The 13,663-nt window shown below is 37.9% G+C and overlaps 1 protein-coding gene across 4 annotated transcripts in view; it reads right to left on the bottom strand.

Moving 5' to 3' along the window:
- The window catches only part of LACC1 (laccase domain containing 1), a 98,941-nt gene that overhangs the window by 66,523 nt on the left and 18,755 nt on the right, over positions 1–13,663 (bottom strand). Inside the window, exons 8-10 of one of the 4 annotated variants that reach the window (XR_010150449.1) lie at positions 5,364–5,448; positions 4,668–4,740; positions 2,850–2,942 (exon numbers count right to left, since the gene is read on the bottom strand). The gene's annotated coding sequence lies outside the window, so the exon portion shown is untranslated. Of the gene's footprint in view, positions 1–2,849; positions 2,943–4,667; positions 4,790–5,363; positions 5,449–13,663 lie in introns of all 4 variants that reach the window. The other 3 variants (XR_010150452.1, XR_010150451.1, XR_010150450.1) reach the window with 3 other exon arrangements.

Here is a 13,663-nt window from a genome sequence, read left to right as displayed (position 1 = left end):
TATTTGCAAACAAATAGCTGAAGTGGATGTCAGCCACTTGGACTGATGTTTTGATGCATTTCATACAGATCCCTGAACTACGGCCGCTTGGAGAGAAGGGAGTTGACACACAGGTCCCTGACCCTCATCTCACCTCAGAGCACCAGGAAGCCAGAGCTTGCCTTGACTGAGGACAAAACCAGAGGAAATCATTTGCAGAAGCACCGGGCCTGGCAGATTATGCCCTGAGCCTCCTGCTGTATTTCTTGCTTTGGCAGAACAAACTTTTTAACAAAGAAGATGCAGTCTTCTTTAGGTTATTGTGTAAAATTCATCCATTGAAAATGTTTCTTGAATGTCTACTACATTTATCGAATGTGCAGGAGGCACTATTATATATCCTTATTACATTATAGATTTTCAGTACCAAGTGTTTATTTCATTTACAGCTCTTGAGGATATATTTTATCTTATTATTCACAGTTAATTGTAATAAAAGTTTCAATTGTATTACCTCAAAAGGCTACATGTGGACCTCACAGGCAAATGGGGATGTTACTAAAAGGAGAAACAAGGGTGATTATGTAATACTAAAATTTATCAAAAGCTTTTATGACTAAGGTCAGAAAAGCTGAAAATCAAAATGAGATGCAAATTGAAAAATGCCAGGAAGGGAATGAAAAAACAGAATCTGGAAACCACAGAAGTAAAAATTTTCATTATACCTTAGACAAATCATCACAAAGTTGATCCCAAATTGAAGATACATATAAGAAAGTAGTGGGAGGCCGAGGCGGGCGGATCACAAGGTCAGGAGATCGAGACCATCCTGGCTAACACGGTGAAACCCCGTCTCTACTAAAAAAAATACAAAAAATTAGCCGGGCAAGGTGGCGGGTGCCTGTAGTCCCAGCTACTAGGGAGGCTGAGGCAGGAGAATGGCGTGAACCCCGAGGGGCGGAGCCTGCAGTGAGCCGAGATCGCTCCACTGCACTCCAACCTGGGCGACAGCGAGACTCCGTCTCAAAAAAAAAAAAAAAAAGAAAGAAAGAAAGTAGTAATAGGAATTATACAACCCCCCTCAGATGAATTTAGTCACCCTCTGTGACTGAGCCAAAAGGCTAATCAAGAGAGGCCAAGGTCTTCAATCTCCCTTGAACACACCAAAGTCATTCGAACCAGATGTTTTTCCTGATGCTGCTTTCTTCACCCACTGTCTGACTTTGCAGCTATTGTTCTATCTTCAGATCCTTGCTGCAGTTCTAGCTTCTTGGTGCAGCCCTTCCTAATTCCTCCTACCCAAAATGAGAGCCACTTTCTGGATGCCCCGGAAACCTTACAACATTGCAGTTTACCACTAAATGGTTCTCTAATGAGTATGGAGTTCTTCTGGATTAGGCTACAAATACCTTACTTGCAGGATTCATACTTTAAACATTTTAGTGATTTATTAACTTGTAAGAAAAGTCTTACAAGACATAAAAATTTAGTCATATTAAGTAAATATTGAATGAATGGCATTTGTCAAAAATAAAAACTGTAGAAAAATAAAACCACTTTGGAAAATTTGGGATGTAAGGTTCATAATACCCATTGCACCTAACTCCTTATAAGACATAAAGGAGGCACTTTTGGCTGACAAATCGATTGATGAATGAATGGTAGTAAGAAAGTTTTCTTTACTGAGACCTTTCATTCTAACCTACATATTAATGTATGAAATTGATTAGTGCAAATAATCATACAGTCATCTCAAAGTAAACTCAAAACATTCACCACCACCACCACTACCACCACCACCCCCTAAAAGCTGCTCAGCCTCCTGTATCCTTTTATGCCTAGTTAAAGGCATCACTCCTCACTCAGTGACCTAAGCCAGGAACCTGGCAGTCACAAAGTACTTTCTCCTTATTCCCATATTTGATTCCTCACCAAATTCTGTTGACTGTCTCAGATCCATCCCTGCCTCTCCTTCAGCACAGATTTTACTTGGTTCAGGCCTTAACATCCCCACCCACCCAGACTCTAGGGTTATTTCCCAGCAGGTTGCACATATCTGGTCTCACCTCTCTCCAATCCATGCCACATCCAGCCAGAGAGGATCTAAAATGCAAATCTGTTCACGTCATCCCCTTTCTGTATCTTGTAATGGTTCTAATGCCTAAAAGATAAAGTCCTAACTTCTTTGCATGTCCTTCAAGGGCCCTTTTAATCTGGTTTCAGCCTTTCTTTTTAAAATCAACTTTGGCCACTTGCCTATATGCATCATACCTTCTTCCCATCTAAAATTTCAGAGTCTAAAATTGTCAGACTTGAAGTGCCAATGCATTTTATCTCACTGTATAGGACAATATTTGACCCTGTATCCATTTAAACTAGTTGACTTACCTCTATATCTAAACCAAGGACCAATTTATTTCTTGATCACCTCTGCAAAGCTGATACTTTGGTCACCACGATGGCTGGTAAATGCCCCTAATATAGCAATTATTTGATCGTATACGCATTTAACCTACTAGAACTTCTCTACTGTCAGAAGGGCAGGGAGGGACATAACAGATGCTGGCATGTGAGGAAAGTATATAGTTTGGCATTTCATATATCAGCATCACCATAACAACCACTCAAATATTTGTTGAACATTGGTGAGTCAATGATGAAAGAGTTTAGAAGAAGGAATTTCAGGGAAATGGAACAGCAGGAGCAGAGGCAGCAGTGAACTTGCAGTAGGCTAAGACCAACCCAAGGTAGTTTTTTTTTTTCCCTGACACTGCTAAATTGAAGGTTTTTATAAAGGAGCTAAAGATGAGGAAAGCAGCCAGTCTGAATAAGCTGTGACTCAATAAGTAGAAGATGAAACCAAAACGTACCTCAAAGACTTCTGCCTGGGAGGCTGGAAGATTGGTGACACCTTGATGGAAAACAGTAAGACCGAATTGTACATTCAGACCAGTTCTCACCATCTGAATTTGAAAAAGAAAAAAAAAAGTCTAAGAGGAAAAACTGAATAGTTACTACAAATTACCTACAAACGTCCTTGCCAGTATGAGGATTTATGCCACCTGGTGGCAGTTTATCCAATTTTGTTATTCAATTCTTTACAATAGTGCAAACTCTCAAAATTTGTACTTACAAACTTGAGCACAGTGTCAGGCATGAAGGAGCTATTAAATTTTTTTTGTAGAATAAATGGATGAGTGGAATGTGTAAATAAATTATTCAATGAAGCAAAGCTCTGTGGTGAAAAAGCTCTGATCCAAAGGTCAAGACAGTTGGCATCTAGTTTCACACTAACCGTCGAGTGATTCCCAGGAGGTCACAGACCTCTCTCCCAGCTCTACCATTCTTGACTTTATATTGGGGTTTTAGTTTATTTATCTAAAAAAAAGATATGTAAAAATTTCTTACAGTTATATTGTTTTTTTATATATAAATTATATATGTATAACAATATGCTATATATAGCACAAACTCAACAAAAACTCAAATATAACTGTAAGAAATTTTTACATATCTTTTTTGTTATATATGTATATTGGGATTTTTATTTGAAAAATTATTAGCTGAGCTCAAAAGTCCTTGAAGAGTCACAACATCAGAGGGGCTGTCAGGAGTGATATGTACACTTCTGGCAGTTGAATTTGAACTCACAGCTGGAGGAAACTTGCTGGTTCTAAGTTCTCTTCTGATTATGTCATCATTGTTTCTCTTTAGCCAGATGTTTCTAATGATAGCTTTCTAGATGACATTCCTCCTATTTTGTCCAGCCTCAGAATCCCCTCCTACACAGCACATTTGACCCCTTCCTATGAGTATCCAGGCCATACTCACAGGTGGGGTTTGAAGGGTGAGTACACACTACTATGTGGATTTTTTTCTTTTTAGGCTAATATTATGTTTAATAAATGGGATTATGCTATTGTATATATTTGTCTAATTTTCTCAGCTAAAGCAAAAGATCTATCCAAAAAGAGGCTTTTTAAAAAGTCGTATTCCTAATACAAGGTCTTTATGCAATGGACACTCAGTGTGTCCTTTTCAATACTGATCTTTATGATGAGAGTTAAAAAGCATTATCCAATTTAGGGACCAGGGAGGGACTATATAAGATGATTCGGAAGTACTAGCAGTGCCAGCAAGTAACAGCCTGCTAAAATCATACCCCACAATAGTGGGAGTATGTCAAAGGGACACAGGAACCCAACTGAAAAAGCACCAATGGCCAATTTAAGAAAAACAAATAAAATAATATAAGATTATAATCTAAAGTATATAATAAATATCCATGAGTTCATACTGACTTAAATAAATGATTGAATAATGGGAGAGAGTAGACAAATCTCAGGTATAGAAGAATTTGTAATAATTGAGGTAGATACTCCACCGTCACAGTGTGAAACACAACCCTCCACTCTTTAAGTGTGGGCTCTGCACACACTGCTATAGAGTGTAGTATGGGAAGGCCAATGAAAGAGTAACCTTGTGATAGAAAAACCTGGCAAACACTGCCTCAGTCAGACTATCAACAAATGCTAAGTCAGGTTGGTAGCACATACCCTCCATGTGAGGTAATGAGAATAGCACGTTACCTCTGTGGTCTTCCTCCCCCAAATCCATATCTTCACCCTAATCATGAGAGAAACATCAGACAAACCCCAATTGAAGGACATTCTGTTAATACAAAATACCTGGCCAGTGCTCCTCAAAGCTGCCAAGGTCATGAAAAATAAAGTCTGAGAAACTGTGATAGCCAAGAAGAATCTAAGGAGATATGACAAATAAATTGTAATAAATTATCCTGGATGGGATCCTAGAACAGAAAAAGAACACTAGGTGAAAACAAAGGAAATCTGAATAAAGTATGGAATTTAGTTAATAATAATGTATCAATATTGGGTCATTAATCACAACAAATGTACCAAACTAATGTAAGATGTTTCTAATAAATGAAACTGAGTGTTGGGTGTATGGGAACTCTGCACTATCTGTGCAACTCTCTGTAAAAAGTTTATTTTTAAAAATGGGTCAAATCTCCCATCACACTCATCAGAAACTAGTGCCATGTTCAGAGATGCAAGGAAATGTCAAACTATTACTAAATATCTTTTGGAAAATTAGATAGCAGAAAACTAGATAGGATATTTTAAAAACAAGAATCTTTCCTTTGAGGCAGGAGGAAGATAAAAGATGGCTTAAGAGCAGTTATATATTTTTTATTTGAAAAAAGTATAGTTCATTAAAGAAAATATAGGAAAAACTACACAAATGCAGAAAAAGGAAACAAAAGCTTTCATAATTTCACCATCTAACACAACTAAGTATTTTATTTTCAGTTTTTAAAATATGTTTATTTTCGTGAGTTCTTCTCATAGTTGTAGTCCTACCTGATTACACAATTTAATTTCTTGGAAGGTTTTCCCTCTCTTCATTGAAGACAATCTTACGTAGAGCAAGTTAATTGGTGCCATTCTGCATTTCAGACAGAATTAATTTAAGTGAAAGAGAACCATATGACTTTGCAAGACTATGTGAATATCTAGAATCTGCTCTATTTGTCTAGGAGGTAGTGCAGAACTAAAGGGGTACATATGGTACTATACAGAAACTTAAAGGTCTATCTCTTGATTTCACTGTGGAGAGGGTATGATATTTAAGAAACAAAATGGAGAAAGGGAAAAGTCTATCGCCAGGCAAGTTCCTCAGAACTAAGAGATAGGTTACAGAAATAAGAGGTAGGATAATAGGTATTTACCAATTCTCATGCTAAGAGTATTGTTGGCAGAAGAAAGAATATGATTGAGAGTAAATGGTAGGAAGTATATAATATTAACATTATTATAATCTCCATAATCATCTCTAGGGAGGAGCTTGCATTCAGACAATACCGTTTCTTAAGATTCACTACAATGGCTATTTTCCAGATAAAAAAAGTTTGACATCTTTAAATTCCGTTAGATTGAGGCAACTAGAAACAGTAAATATTCTTGAGTACATACTGCCACCCAGTGGATATATCTGTGTGATGCACAAAGCATTTGCGAACGAAGAGGACAAAGAGGTTTTGACCATGATGCTAGTGTTAAAGCTTTGCTTGCATTCAGTGAAGGCCATAGATCCTATGTAATCCCAAACTGAATTACACCACTCATTCAAAATTCTAGACTAGACTTTAATACACATTTTCAAAGTATTCTTATAAATATTACCGGAGGCTTTTGGCAATGGGAGAAAAATATTATGTGTGCTTACCAACACTATAGATACTAACTTCTTATTAATATTAATAAAACTAATGTCAGTGAATTTCCAATAAGATGAATCAGAGATACTCAACTTCTAGTAAGGAAGGAAGAGGGATGTCATGGCAGAGACTAGACAGTGGAAAAATTTGGCAAACACTGCCTCAGTCATATGATCAACAATACTAAGTCATATTGGTAGTATATACCTTGGATATGGTAATCTCGACTGCCTTGGATGCTAAGAACTCTGGCATGAAGTCTAAGAGAATTACACTTTTGGCATAATAATCTTGGATTTCCCTTTATCTGAAAGCTACTAAAGGTTTACTAGAGTGGAAATACATACAGACAATGGATGGAATTTGGGTCTTTTAAATGAATATTGAGACCATATTTATGTAGAGACTTCCTAGGGAGTCCTGGTATTCTGCAGATAAGTCCAATTATATTTGTGTTTCCTAAAAAGGAATAATACAATTTATGGAACTGAAATAACATTGAAAGTCTAAGAAAAACTACTTGTCTGAAACTTTATTTTTTGCTACGTTTATACATCATCTTCTCCAAGAAGTTTACACATCCACATGTGAACACTTCTGGATAGGAAATCTGCTAACTAATGTGTTCTCCATTGTTGGGTATGAGATTTCTTGACCTCACCATACTTACAAGTTAATAAATTAGCCTATCACTGTTTCTTAAATGTTGGCGGAAGACATGAGATAAAAGACTTCATTATTCATGCTTAGCAAGCAGCATGAACATCATATTTGAGTAAGTTCTCCTTGCCCCTTAAGTCCCATGGAGGCACCATAGAAGGGTCCAGGTACATCTCATGCATATAGTGGATTTGTGTCAGGAATACTGAGCTTGGGGAATCCACTGCTCTTATAATAAGCAGAAAGTAAGGTGGCTCTTTTTCCCAAAGTGGGACCTAAACTTATCCCTTAAGGTTGCTTTCTGCAAACACAATCTTGAAAAATGGTGGCATTAAAAAAGGTCAAAGCTTTACATTCTTGATATGCCCAGGAAAAAATGCTCTGGGAGGTTTAAGGCCTATTGGCAATTGTTTTTCCTAACATTCATACAAGCCAAAATCAGCCTTCCTATAATTTCCACTAATTGGTTCTGTGTTTTCCAATCTCTGGTATTTTGTATGTCAGACACCTGCAGTGTGCTATCTTATGCCACTGAGATTTATTTTCTCCATGCTAATCATTTCTAATCCCTTTGAGACCATTCCTCCATGATCATATATGGCTTTGGGATCCCTCACCATTAGTATTGCTTTCCTCTGAACTTCTTTAGGTGTTACTTCCCAAAATGGACTATGATATTGCAAGTATGGACCATAAACTGTTATTTAGGTATACATTTCTATTCCACTCTTATGCCAGTGGATGGAAACTATGTAGTTTTTCATTAAAGGAATCATCATGCCAACCAGATTCCATTTAATATAACAGAAAATCTAAGAGTAAACTCCTTCTTTTAAATAGTTGTTGTTTAGCAGTTCTAGTAGAAAAGTGTTAAGTCATTACTGTCTGTATTTTGCAAATTATGGACCTCCTGTATATGAACTGTTTGTTTTCCATGTTAATATATATGGCATATGACTCCCCTATTCCTTTTTGGGGGGCAGGGGAGGGGTGCACCATCTCACTCTGTTGCCCAGGCTGGAGTGCAGTGGTGCAATCATGGCTCACTACAGCCTCAACCTCCTGAACTGAAGCAATCCTCCCAGCTCAGCCTCTCAAGTAGCTGGGACTACAGGCATGTGCCACCATGCTAGGCTTTTTTTTTTTTTTTTTTTTTTTTTGTGGTAGAGATGGGGTCTCGCTATATTGCCTAGGCTTCATATTCTTTGTTCAAATAAGAATCCAACAGTCACAGGCTTTTGTTTTCTCCTCCAACTCATGCACATAGAAAAGTAGGGGATTGACAATGTTTGTCTTCTGCTTTAACAAAGAAAACTGACATGTATATTTACTTTTTCAAAAACAGAGATATTACTTTAGATATTATTATGTTTAATTTTTTAAAAATTATGACTAAGTTACAAACATACAGAAAAGTATGGAAAACAGTATAATGAAGCTCCAGATGCTCATCACTCAGATTCAACAATTAAAGACTTTTGCCACATTTGTGTCATCCATGCCTTTTTTATTATTATTAAAGAATGTAATGGCCTCTCTCAGATAACACATTAGTTTATCCCTACATAGTTCAATATGTATTGACATGGATATTTCTAACATAACTTCAATGTCATTAACATCTAACAAGATTAACAATAATTCTTTAGTATCATTTAATACTTATCCTGCATTTAAATTTCCACAATTATCTAAAAACACCTGTCTTTAGAGTTGGATTATTCTAATGAAACTCCAAACTAGGTCCACTCATTGCTTGTGATTGCCATGTCTCATAAATCTCTTTTAATCTAATAGTCCCCCTCTCATTCTTTCTTTCAATTCTTACCGTTGACCATTTGCAAAAATTAGATCAATTGTCCCACACTTTGAATTGTGGTATCCTTTAACTTACTCCTTCCTTCTCCAAATTTTTTATAAACTTGTGGTTAGCTCTAGAGCTTGATTAGATTCAGACTCAACATTTGTGGAAGGAATATTTCAAGGTGTTTCTGTGTACTTCCTATTCCAGCAGATTGAGAAGCAACAATGGTTGCTACACTGATGAAATCATGTCAAGGAATTATTCATTGACTCTCATTTTATTGAGTTTTCCTTCCTTCCTAGAAATGTGATTTCCCATAAAGCTGTAACAAAATATAACATGAGATTTTTCCTGTTGTGCAGTCTTTGTTAAGAGGCCAAAGCTGGCCGGGCGCGGTGGCTCACGCCTGTAATCCCAGCACTTTGATAGGCCGAGGTGGGTGGATCACGAGGTCAGGAGATCGAGACCATCCTGGCTAACACGGTGAAACCCCGTCTCTACTAAAAATACAAAAAATTAGCCGGGCGTGGTGACGGGTGCCTGTGGTCCCAGCTACTCGGGAGGCTGAGGCAGGAGAAGGGCGCGAACCCGGGAGGCGGAGCTTGCAGTGTGTGGAGATCGCGCCACTGCACTCCAGCCTGGGTGACAGAGAGAGACTCTGTCTCAAATAAATAAATAAATAATAAATAATAAAAATAAAATTAAATTAAAAAGAGGCCAAAGCTAAGAGCGGTAACCCCATATTCTTGCAGAGACTAAAGCTTCAGAAGGCAAATTGATCAAACTTTTTTTTTTTTTTTTGGAGACAAATCTCGCTCTGTCGCCCAGGCTGGAGTGCAGTGGCGTGATCTCGGCTCACTGCAACCTCTGCCTCCCAGGTTCAAGTGATTCTCCTGCCCCAGCCTCCAGAATAGCTGGAACTACAGGTGCCTGTCACCACGCCCGGCTAGTTTGTATTTTAGTAGAGACAGGGTTTCACCATGTTGCTCAGGCTGGTCTCGAACTCCTGAGGTTAGGCAATCCACCTGCCTTGGCCTCCCAAAGTGCTGGGAATACAGGCTTGAGCCATCGCGCCCGGCTGAGAATTTTTTTAAAGAGCATTATCATAGTCTTGTGCATTTCCCTTTACTCCTGAAAAAAAAAAAAAAAAGCCCCATCTCCCTCCATCAGAGCCAGGTGCTGCAGGGAACCAAAGCAGATCGTTTAAGTTAAATTCGACCTGTGGTCCCCTAAGTTTGGGAGTTGAATACACTGTGACCTTTGCCTCACTCTCCTCTGCTTCAGTCTGAAAAAAAGGAGGCTGGTTAGTGCCTGGAGCTGCCTGGATAGCAAAGAAACAAGGCTATATTGGGAATCGTTTGCACATCTAGAATTTGATGGGGCAAAAATGTCAAGTTTCCTGTGGGTTTAAGGGAGCATAGCTAGGCTACAATGGTCTTTGTAAAATAGGAAGAGGCTGTGTAGAGTGTACCATCAAAGCTGGATGGGTGCGGTAAATGGTCCGCTGGAGAGCACTTTGAATGGGTGTGTGGTAGTGGCGGGGAGGCGAGTTGCAGAGGTGGCCCACTAACACAACCTATTTCTCATTCTCCCTCGCTATCAACACCCTGGCATTAGTAGGTGAAAAAGATGATCACAGTTGGGAAAATAGAGAACAAATCATGCTTTATGCCCCAGTGTTTGTCTGGTCTAAGCTGGGGAGGTGAGAAGCTCTAAATTTAAATCAGGTTAGACTTAATAATATTCTAAAGTTTACCACAAGTGAAACAAATGTCTAAAGATGGGTAAAGAAACATGGCTGAATGCTTTAAAACAGATCTCCACTGCAAGCATTCTTTATTTGTAGTACTTTTATTATTACTATTTTATTATTTGGAGACAGGGTCTCACTCTGTCGTCCAGGCTGGAGTGCAGTGGCGCGATCTGGGCTCACAGCAACCTCCGCCTCCTGCGTTCAAGTGATTCTCGTGCCTCAGCCTCCCGAATAACTGGGGCTACAGGCACGCCACCGTGCCGGGCTAATTTTTGTATTTTTAGTAGAGATGGGGTATCGCCATGTTGGCCAGACTGGTGTCGAACTCTAGACCTCAGGTGATCCGTCCATCTCGGCCTCCCAAAGTGCTGGGATTACAGGTGTGAGCCACTGCACCCAGCCTGCAGTACTTTAAATATATATTATTTTAATAAATGCAAGTAAACATTGAAGATATAAAAGTACCTAGTGAGAAGGGGTCCTCAAAATTGGTTATACATTAGAATCCTTCAGGAAGCTTTAAAAGCCTTGATGTTGTCCTACCCCAGATTCTGATTTAATTGGTCTGGCATGTGGCTTAGACATCAGGGTTCCTAAAGCTTAACAGGTGATTCTATTATACAGCCAAGGTTGAGAACTACTCTAAAAATAGAGACTACTGAGAGAAAAAAAAAAAAAAAAAAACCATTTGACTATTTTACTATCAAATATCAACAAAACTATAGAAAAGTTGGAATTTTTGTGGAAAAGATCTACGTTTGGTCTTCATTCTCTGGGTAACTGTCATAGAGTATTGATTAAATAGTTTGTATTTGTTTCACTAAAGGCATGGATAGGGTATGCTATAAGATAAATACTAAACATATATTATTACAGGAGTGGAAAGAATTAGTTTTTTAAAATAAATATTAGCTTTTAACATACATGATTCCCACAGGAGACATGTATCCTAAAGCAGTATTTTTTCTTTTTAAAATTTTTTTGCTTTTATTATTTTTAATTGACACATAATACCTTTGTATGGGGCACAGTATGATATTTTGATACATGTGTACAATGTGTAATGACCAAATCAGGGTAATTAGCATATTCAACACCTCAAACATTTATAAGGTCTTCGTGTTGGAAACATTTAAAATCTGCTTGTCAAGCTATTTGAAAATATACAATAAATTGTTATAGTCACCCTACAGCGCTGTAGAAAACTAGCGTATATACCTCCTATCTAGCTGTAATTTTATGTTATCCAACCTCTTATTATCCCTCCAAAACTTCTACCCTTCTCTGCCTTTAGTAACCTCCACTCTACTCTCTACTTCTATGAGATCATTATTTTTTCTTTTTTTTTTTTTAGCTTTCACACATGAGTGAGAATGTGCAGTATTTATCTTTCTGTGCCTGGCTTATTTTACCTAACATAATGTCCTCTAAGCTCGTCCATGTTGCCATAAATGACAGGATTTCATTCTTTTTTGCAGCTGAATAGTATTCTATTATGTATATATGCTACATTTTCCTTATCCATTCATCTGTTGATGGACACTTAGGTTGATTCTATATCTTGCCTATTGTGAATAGTGTTGCAAAAAACATGGGAGTGCCTTTCAACATACTTATTTCCTTTCCTTTAAATATATACCCAATAGTAGGATTGCTGGATCATATGGTAGTTCTATTTTAGGTTTTTGAGGAACTTCAATACTGTTTTCCATAATGGCTGTATTAATTTACATTCCCGCCACCAGTGTATAACAGCGCCCCTTTCTCCACATCCTCACCAGCATTTTTTGTCCTAAAGCAGTATTTTAAAGTTTATGTTGCTATACAAGTTGGAAACAGGAAATTCTAATGATGGATAAGGAAATATGGCCAAATGTCTTAAAACAGATTTCTATTATATGCATTCTTTCTTTAGTGATTTTGATATATCATTATTATTTAAATAAATTCAACTAAACACTAGAAATATAAATGAACCTTGTGAAAATCAATAAAACACAAACACTCCTAAATATGATTTATTTATTGTAAAGTGATTGTAAGTTTCCTGAGACCTCCCAGTCATGCTTCTTGTTAAGCCTATTGAACTGTGAGTCAATTGAACTTCTTTTCTTCATAAATTGCTCAGGTAGTTCTTTTTTTTTTTTTTTTTTTGAAATGGAGTCTTGCTCTGCTGCCCAGGCTGGAGTGCAGTGGCACCATCTTGGCTCACTGCAACCTCCGCCTCCTGGGTTCAAGGGATTCTCCTGCCTCAGCCTCCCAAGTAGCTGGGACTACAGGTGCACACCACCATGCCCAGCTAATTTTTGTATTTTTAGTAAAGACAAGGTTTCACCATGTTGGCCAGGATGCTCTTGATCTCTTTACCTCATGATCCGCCTGCCTCGGCCTCCCAAAGTGCTGGGATTACAGGTGTGAGCCACCGTGCCCAGCCTCAGGTAGTTCTTTATTGCAGTGTGAGAAAGGAATAATACACTTCCCTCTTTCCCTTTTTTCTCCTATAGATATTAGATTATTATAATGTGATAATATCTTTGCTAGGTACTAAAAATATGAAGATAAGTAAGCTATGCTCCTTACTCTGATGGAGCCTATATTTAGTAGTAGACAATTAAACAGACCAACATTTAAAAATAAGTTCACTGAGGACCATAAAAAATGATGCTCAGGATGGTTGCTAATGAGGCAAACAACGAAGAAAATATTCTGGAAGAGAAGACCCCAGATCTGAGTCTTAAAGGATAGTTAAGAGTTACTCAAGAGAGGCGACATTGACAAATGCTGTGTGTATGCAATGTGTACAAAGAGCCAGCAATGTGTACAAAGCCAAGAAGCAAGAGAAAACATAGCTGTGGAAGATGATGGTGATCATGGTGAGAACTGCTGTTGACCCAATAACACAGAAAAAAATATTTTGCACGCTTTTCAGTATAGTAAAACTTTCTTTATACAGTAGAAGGTAGACCTTTGAGCATTAGTATGGCCCCTCACACTGCCCATGGAACAAAAGCTACTGAGCTTCCATGTACAATCTGGCATGGTACTCGCTATATATGTGTGTGTGTGTGTGTGTGTGTGTGTGTGTGTGTGTGTGTATATATATATACACACATATATATATGACATTGACAACTGAATTTTGGCCATATCTCCATGAGAAACTAGGGAGACACTAGAGTGTTGTAATCATTTACGTAAATGTTTATATTGTAGATGTCCTTGGTAC

This window comes from Pan troglodytes, chromosome 14 (genome assembly GCF_028858775.2).
Source record: "Pan troglodytes isolate AG18354 chromosome 14, NHGRI_mPanTro3-v2.0_pri, whole genome shotgun sequence".
Lineage (NCBI taxonomy): Eukaryota > Metazoa > Chordata > Mammalia > Primates > Hominidae > Pan > Pan troglodytes.
Note: the sequence above shows the minus strand (reverse complement) of the source record. Positions and strands in the feature narration are given on the sequence as shown.